Consider the following 9572-nt stretch of genomic DNA (forward strand, 5'->3'; position numbering starts at 1 on the left):
CTCTCTCTTTCTCTCTCTCTCTCTCTCTGTCTTCCTCATGGGATTCCCTCTCTCTCGCTCTCCTTCTCTTTCTACCCCTCACTCACTTGTGCCCTCTCTGTCTCAAAAAGAAAAAAAAAAGAGAATTGTATTAAAAATCCAGATATTTTTGCCTCAGTTGAGTGAAGCTTTGCCCAATTTAAACTAATTCTGGGGGTGCATAGGTGGCCCAGTCAGTTAAATGTCTGACTCTTGGCTTCAGCTCAGGTCATGATCTCAGCATTCATGAGTTCGAGCCCCACTTCAGGCTCTGTGCTGACAGCATGGAGTCTGCTTGGGATTTCTCTCTCCCTTTCTCTCTGCCCCTCCATGGCTTGCTCTCTCTCTGTCTCTTTTTCAAAATAAAATAAATATATTAAAAAAAACTAATTCTAAAAACTATTGAAAAGTTTTAATGAATCAAGAAATGTTGTCTAATTTAGCATAATGTCAACAAGTATCAAATGAAAATCTTGATCATAACAGTGATTTTTCTAAATGAAAGGAAGAAAAACAATCCTTACAGAATAAATATAGTTTATTAATTCCATTTACCTTTATATGATCCAAACACCCCTGGTCCACTAACAGAAGGCCAGACATGACAACCATGATTAAAGTCAGTCATCCTTTACATTTTCTAACTTAGAGTTACATAAAAATAACATAGTTCTTCACATTTAAAATTTTTTTCATTATACATGCAATTTTGTCATGTAGGAGGATAAAGCATATTTTATTTGACAATGCTGGCTTAATTTTTGGCATGTAAATATTCAGGGATGTAGAATATGAGCCTCCACAAATGCTAGAGTTGATGCATTAGAAGTCATTATGTTGGGCGCCTGGATGGCTCAGTCAGTTGAGCATCTGACTCTTGATTTGCACACAGGTCATGATACCAGGATCATGGGATCGAGCCCTGGGGCTCTGCACTGAATGTGAAGCCTGCTCGGGATTCTCTCTCTCCCTCTGCCCCTTTCCCCAGCTTGTGCTCTTTCTCTTTCTAAAAAAAAAAAAAAAAAAGAAAGAAAAAAAAAAAAAACTCATGACATAAATGAATAAAGAAACAGTATCTTTATTGGGGCTTTATTATAATCTGATAAATATAACATATATAGATACCAGTAGAATTATTAAATATATCATGTCAGACTTCTATTATGAATTTAAAAGATTTTAACAGAACTATTATAAAATAGTAGGTTTATTATATTAGCAAAATTCAATTAAAATCTTAGGGATGTAGGGGCGCCTGGGTGGCTCAGTCGGTTAAAGCGTCCGACTTCAGCTCAGGTCACAATCTCGCGGTCCATGAGTTCGAGCCCCGCGTCGGGCTCTGAGCTGATGGCTCAGAGCCTGGAGCCTGCTTCCGATTCTGTGTCTCCCTCTCTCTCTGCCCCTCCCTCGTTCATGCTGTGTCTCTCTCTGTCTCAAAAATAAATAAACGTTAAAAAAAAAAAATTTTTTTTAAATAAATAAATAAATAAAAAATAAAAAAAAATAAAATCTTAGGGATGTAAATTTAATAATTAAAGTTATATATTGACCATGCTTAGTCCCATTAAATAAATTAATCGGTGATAAAGATGACAGCTTTGATCCTGACACAGGTACTTTTGAGACTCCCCTATTCCTAAACTAGACCAACACTCCTAAATGTGAATTATTCTTGACTCTTAGATAGTAAAAACATATGTGAGACAGACTTTATTTAATAATTTCTTTCTTCCCCAAAGTATCTCTTCCATATCAAGCAAATTTTCCATGGCTTCCTTGCACTCAGGGAAAAAGGAAAAGAGACGTGTAAAGAATGTTTTATGAAGTTTGCCATATGGTTTGCTACTTAATCCATCCTCCTTCAGTTTACAGTGTTAAAGTGAGTTTGATTTGTAGGTTATAGTTTTTTCTAACAGCACTCAAGAGAAACACTTATCTATTAAGGTAAAATACATTTCAACCATTTACTATCTTAAATCGTCTCTAGGCACAAATGATATGTTGAAGTGTGTGGAGATGACAGAGGGCTTAGGACCAAGCTCTGGGAAAATGCCATCCTGAAGTCAGGTAGATAAGAGGCAATAGAAGGAGAGGAGAAGAGCAACCTTGTGGTGTCCTGGAAATCAAGAAAAGACTATTTCCAACAAAGTGAGCCTGCTGTTAAGAAGAGAGAAGAAGGCAGAAAACTGATTGTTGGTATTGGCAACATGACAAGTAACACCAACGAGACCATTTTTGCATGCCTGATGGGAATGAAAGCCAGATATAAGTGAGTTGAAAAGTGACTTGGAGGTTAAAAAAAAAAAAAAAAAAAGACAACTATCTGCATAGTAAAGACTTATGAGAAAGTTTTCTGTGAAGGAGAAGAAAAGAAAATATGGTAGCTTGAAGGAGGCCTGTGGGAGGAAGAGGAACTCTCTCTTACCCACATCGTAGCAAAGCAGAAATGGGTACGGTTGCATGAAGGGGTCACGTTTGATATTGGTAGAAAGAGCATGTTTTTATGAAATGGGGTCATAGTCTGAGATCGAGGGCATGGAGGTGGGCTACGTTACTGATTCTTAAATTTAGCTGCAAGTTGGAGTCATCTGGTGAGTTTTAAATAGTGCTTATGCTTAGATCCCACCCCCAGAGATTCTGACTTAATTGGTATAGGGTGAAGCCAGGACATTATGAGTTTCCAAACCTCCCCAGGTAATTCTTATAGCAGCAAATTTTAAGAATTACCAGGTAAGGTTTTTGAAGATAGAGAAGGTATTAGGCATCAACTATTTGCATGAGTCCAGACTGCCTGTTGTATGGAAAACAAAAGAAATAGGAATCAGTTCTTGCTTTCAAGGAAACTACAAATCTGTAAGCTGTCCAGAAACCTCAAATCTGTTCAGGAAATATGAAAATGATTAAGGAATATTAGCAATTTTAAGCATATTTTTAAAAATTAGGGTACAGGGGCACCTGGGTGACAGTCGGTTAAGGGTCTAACTCTTGATTTCAGCTCAGGTCATGATCTCACAGTCTGTGAGGTCGAGCTCTCAGCTCAGTGCCTGCTTGGGATTCTCTTTCTCCCTCTCTCTCTGCCCCTCCCCCACTCATGCTCTCTTGTTCTCTCAAAATAAATAAATAAACATTTAAGAAAATCAGGGTACAAATTGTATTCAATTGTACAGAATAAGGAAAATAAGGGATCTATTTTAGAGGTGATGGCTCAGGGAAAGCTTATTAAACTACATTTTGAAGAGGTGAAGAACAAAAATTGAAAGGTGTTTGAAGGACATTTCAGATAGGGGAAGCCATATGAATAAAAGCAGGTGATCAAAGAAATTTGGGGAAAACACATATTTCTGGGTAATTGAGGGACAGGCATGGGAGTGAGAATTTTCACTACATAACTTATTTTTTTAACATTTAAATGTTGAAACATGTAAAAGTTTAACCTTCTCAAAAATAGATAGATAAATAGATAGATAGATAGATAGATAGATAAAATTGTTCATGGGAAAAAGATCAGTTGGGATTGGAAGACAATTAAGACTAGTGAAAAGTGAGGGTGAGGAGACAATGAAGAACCTGCTGATAAACGTACTGGAAATGCTGACAGTATTCATAGAACATATGTTTTTTCTCTCATCTCACCTGAAAAGATGGAATATTTACAGCTTAACTAAACAAGGTCTAACATTGTCATGAAGTGGGGCTTAGTAGGCACCAAGTAAGAGACAATGTGGGAACTGTTTGTTGGGCTGATCTAATCCCTCTACTGATAGGAACGTTAGAATCTGATGAAATGTGTTTCTTAATGCTGTTTATTAGTGGGAAAAAACCATTTTTGCTCTTTCTTCTTGAAGTTCTTTGTGATCCTTAAGCCTTTATTTATTTAAAGAGATTTCATGTTCTTTCATGTGGCCCCTTTTTTCTGAACAGAGGATAGGGGAAAAGCACGTTTTCTTCAGTTCCTTTTCATGACTCAAATTATATCATAAGGACAACTTTTCATATTAATGCAGGACGTTTAAGTGCCTTAAACAGTTTAGGAAAAGCTGTGTTCTGGGGCACAGCAACACTGAATATTGACTGAAAATTGAAATTATAAATTACTGAAAACAGGGACACCTGGGTGGCTCAGTTGGTTAAGCATCTGACCCTCGGTTTTGGCTCAGGTCATGATCTCACAGTCTGTGAGTTTGAGCCCTGCATCCGGCTCTGCACTGATAGTGTGGAGCCTGCTTCAGATTCTCTCTCTCTCTCTCTCTCTCTCTCTCTCTCTCTCTCTCTGTCCCTCCCCCGCTCACATTGCTTCTGTCTCTCTCAAAATAAATAAACTTTAAAAAAATAATAATAAAAAAATAAATTACTGAAGACAATCTAAGTCACAGTTAATGTTGTCTGTTGCTCCTCTGTATGGTACTAAATTTACCTGCATGTTTTTTAAGAGTTACAACTGTATTAGGTGCTGAAATAAAACACACATACACACATACACACACACACACACACACACACACACACACACACCTTGATATATTAAAGATAAGGCCTAAAACAGGAAAACTGAGGCAATGATCTTCATTGTAAAATTATTACTTCTTTACTCTGGTATCTTTTAATGGAAATTTTCAGTTTGTTTATTTGATTTCTTTAAAAATCAGTATACATGTTTCACTTTTGTAAAGTGAAAATGGTCATGTGAGATATTGCCAGGATTCTTTCTTTTTTTAATGTTTATTTATTTTTGAGAGAGAGAGAGACAGAGCATGAACAGGGGAGGGTCAGAGAGAGAGAGGGAGACACAGAATCTGAAGCAGCCTCCAGGCTCCAAGCTGTCAGCACAGAGCCCGACGCGGGGCCCGAGTTCATGGGCGGCGAGATCATGACCTGAGCCAAAGTCGGATGCTTAACCGACTGAGCCGCCCAGGTGTCCCCAGGATTTCATGCTAATGATGTTTTATCTTGTTATGATGCTCTGGAGTTGAAAAAAATACCTCATGTAGTTAATGCAGTCTTTTTTTTTTTTAGGTTTATTTATTTTGCAGGAGAGAGAGACAACAGGAGTGAGGAGGGGTAGAGAGAGAGAGAGGGAGAGGGAGAATCCCAAGCAGGCTCCATGCTGTCAGCACAGAGCCTGATGCAGGGCTCAAACCCATGAACCGTGAGATCATGACCTGAGCTGAAATCAAGAGTTGGATGCTTAACCAACTGAGCTACCCAGGCACCCTTCTCATGCAATCTTTTTAGATAGCCCTAGAAAAATGCAACACCCAGAGCGAGATTTGACAAAACATCTCTTAGCTAGAAAGTATCAGTGTCAGATCCCTGTTGTCTGAATTCAATTTCCCTCTTTTTCCCCTACTCTGCCTCATTGCTCCTTCTTTTTTGTGGCCCACATTGCTATCCTGTGAACTCTTGCACAAATTCCCCTGCATGTTATTTTAGTAGAGCCAGAGCAAAACAAAATTAACAACAAAAACATTCATACAGATAAACTTATCTGTTAAATACAGCTAAGCTCAACTTCAAGAACATATCCTTTACACGGTAAAACCAGAGTGGCTGAGAAGCCAGCCTGGTTTGTTCAAATCAGATATAGGGGTTGCCCTTTATTACAAAAATGTTTAAAGGGCAAAACTATGATGCAAAACATCGTTTGGGCCCCAAACAAGGAGCAAACTGCATGACCGCAAAGTTGATCATGTTTCCCTTTTCTACACAAAGATGTCATTTGTAGCACCTTCATTGCCATTTATTTATTTGTTTGTTTGTTTGTTTGTTTTTATTTATTTACAGAGAAAGAGTACAAGTGGGGGAGGGGCACAGAGAGAGAGAGGTGGAGAGAGAGAATCCAAAGCAGGTTCCATGCTGCCAGCATGGAGTCAGATGTGGGGCTCAAATCCATGAACCATGAGATCATGACCTGAGCTGAAATCAAGAGTCAGATGCTTAACCAACTGAGCCACCCAGGCAGGAGCCTTTTGTTGGAACATTGTAAAGTAAATTCCAAAAATCATTTCCTCTTCCCTCTAGGTATTTGTGTGCATCCTTTAAAGTGATACTGTAGGGGGCATTTTCTTACATAACCAAATGCCATTATTTTTTTCCTTAAGATTTTATTTTTGAGTAATCAACTCACAACCCCAAGATCCAGAGTTGCACACTGTACTGACTGAGCCAACCAGATGCCCCAAATGCCATTATTTTATCTGGTAACTGTAATGCCCCCGATTTCGAATCCAAGAGACCACCAAGGAGCCGATACCGATGCAAACGCACAAGGGTTTATTTGCAAGCTCGAGCTTGGGCCCAAGTATACCCGACACAGCGGAGCAGGGACTTGGACCCCTAGGTTAAGAGGCGTAGCAGTTTTATAGGGGCCAGTGGCCAATGAGATTGTAGCACATACAGAAAGTTGCATAGTCATGTCAGTCCACACGCAGGTGGCCAATTGAATTACAATTTACCCTATAGTAACTGTTTGAACTAGCCTATCACTCTGTTCAGAATTGGCGCACAAGGTTGGCGGGCAAAAGGTGGGGTTTACATTCTTTGGCGGTTAGGGGTTCCGCATTCTTATATGAGCCGGTTTCCAGTAAGGGTGTGCTCAGTGGCTTGACTAGGGTGGGGGAGTGTTTTAAGCAATAAGTAGGTCATGTAGGGGTTATACATGAGATGGTCGGTGTAGCACAAAATGGAGTTAGTCTTGCTCTGCTTGTCCAGGGGTAGGGGATTTTTGTTAAATTCCTTGGGTCCCACAATAACATTAACAATAATTCCTGATTATTATTTAATGCTAAGTTCATATTCAAATGTCCCCCATTATCTAAAAACTTAAAAAAAAATTAAAAGACATCAGCTTTCAAACAAAGTTCAACACATTTTATTGGTTTATTCTGAATCTTAATTGTTTGAAAAAAATCTCTTAATCTAAAACAGCTTTCTTCTCCCTCTCTCAACCTCTCTCCTTTCTCCTTCGTCTCTGATCAATGCTATTTTCTCATCGAGGAAACCAGGTCAATTTCCCACATCCTCCATGTGGCTGATGATTCCCTACATTGCCTGTCTGTTGTCCTTTGATTTCCAGTGGCCTAAACACTTGAATATATATGAAGTCAGGTACACGGCCCTGTCTATAAAATATTCTTTCAAAAGAATATTCCAGGTAAGCTTAGAGTGTTACTTTCAATCTTCAGTGGAATATACTATAAAGACAAGATGGTTTTATCATACACTGATGTGAAGATTACAAAATAGAATTTTTTTCTATTATTTCTTCTGTGTTTATCAGCTGGAATTCTTTAGAAGTTTTTCCTCATCAGTTAGTTCAATATAAATGGAAATGTACTTCACAGTAGAACAATAAGATAAATGTTCACTTCCTCACCTTTAATTATCAAATCTTCAGAGTGATAAGTTGGTGCTATCCACACTTCCAGTGGCATCCAGCGAGTTTTCTCTCCTGTTTCTCTCTCCTTCCCTCATCCTGCCCTTTCTTTCTCCTTCCCCCTCTCCTCTCTCTGTCCTCTCCTCTCTCTTTTTTTATCTTAAATTTGAACTTATTTCTTTTTCTAAATTTAATGTGTTTGACTCAAACTTGTGGTCATTATTCTTTTGATGTTCAAATTACCCCATTTTGGCCAGCGGGAGGTTTTTCTAACTTTTTCCAGTGTTCTTTTTGCAAGGATCCACAGTCTTTGATAGTGTCCTTACTTTCTGGGACTATATAATCTCACAAGTTCATCATGTATATTTTCTGCTGTAGCTCTGGAATCAACTATTTCTCCAGAGATTCCTTTAAGTGGCAAATGGTATTTAGAAACCAAGATCTTGCCACTAAGGATATTTACTGCTATTGGCTTGTCATTGCTTCTAAGGCTTTTCCTTGGACAGAGCTATCTTTTTTAAGAGGACGGGAAAATCCTAGGTTCTCACTGATATTCCCATTCAAATATAAGATCACAGGATCTTAATTTTATTGATTTTATGCTTTTTTTTCTTATGCTAAATTATTAGTATTTAAGAAAAATTGACATACTTAATAATTTGCTTTATCCTGTAATATACATATAATAATTTTTAAAATAACAGTATTGATATAATTTCCGACATTAACTATTGAATTAAGTGTAAGACTTCTTGGTAGTTCTTTTTGTCTTTACAGTATATCTCACTAAAGATTAAAAGTAATATTATTTCTAAGTTTACTTGGACTAATTCTTTTCTATTAGAATATGGCATCAACTTAATATCCAGTTAGGTTTATTTAATTAAGTTTTCTTTCAATATTTATAGATTGCTAATTAGAGGGTTTTTTTATTTTTAATTTTTTTAATGTTTATTTATTTGAGAGAGAGAGAGAGAGAGAGAGAGAGACAGCACGAGTGGGAGAGAGGCAGAGTGAGAGGGAGACACAGACTCCAAAGCAGGCTCCAGGCTCTGAGCTGTCAGCACAGAGCCTGATGTGGGGCTCGAACTCACAAACTGCAAGATCATGACCTGAGCTGAAGTCAGATGCTCAACCGACTGAGCCAGCCAGGTACCCCTAGAGTTTTTTAAATTACATAAAAACATTTATAACACCCACAGTAAAAATTGTGAAACAAGAAGTTTTGCTTCCAGTCTCCTCTTTTCTTTCCTCCCCCTTACTATAATAATTTTTATTAATTTTTGGTCTATCCATTCACCATTGATTCTTTTTGCAAATATGCAAACTTTTACACAAAACATAACATACTAGATACCGTATTCTGCACTTATTTTTCCCTAGTATTTTTAAATTTATTTTTAATTTATTTTTAATTTTTTAATATGAAATTTATTGTCAAATTGGTTTCCATACAACACCCAGTGCTCATCCCTCTTAATTATATATTTAAAAGATCACTATATTTCAGTGTGTATTTTCCATGTTCCTTTTTATAGCCCCATCTTGCTTCATTATGTTGATATACCAGTTTATTAATACATTCTCTACTAACAATAATCTGGGTTATTTCCAATCTTTCGCTATTACAAACACTGCCACAACAAATAACCTTTGCATACGTTATTTTGTATTTTTGCAAAGCACCTTCTTTTTTAAAAGTAAGGAATAATAAAAACAAGAATTCTTTAGTAAGGAATGCTTGCCAAAATTCCTTCTATTGTATAGTATCAGCAAATGAGACTAGCATTCTAATAATGATGGATCACACAGATAGAGGTCTCTCAAAGGCATGTTGTTTACATGGATTGTTCTGTGGCCATAAACAAGGTGCATTACTTAATGAAGGCTAACTGCTGTAATAAACAAACAACATTGTGGTAGTGACAACACAATAAAAGTGTTGGTCTGATGCTTCTACTTGGCAGGTGATTTTTTGTGTGATCAATCTTGAGAATCTAAAATCCTCTCTTTCTTTGGAGTCTCTTGCTTTGTGCACAGTGCTCAAATACAGAAAAAGAGAGCGGAGAAGGCGCACTCACTTTTTAAAAGACATGATGTAGAAATGACACATCCCACTTTCACACACCTTGACAAGTATCCATCACATGGCCACCCCTCCTGGCAAGACAGCCAGAGTTCT

Source organism: Panthera pardus, unplaced genomic scaffold (assembly GCF_024362965.1).
Source record: "Panthera pardus isolate Hobbes unplaced genomic scaffold, ASM2436296v1 HiC_scaffold_13, whole genome shotgun sequence".
NCBI lineage: Eukaryota > Metazoa > Chordata > Mammalia > Carnivora > Felidae > Panthera > Panthera pardus.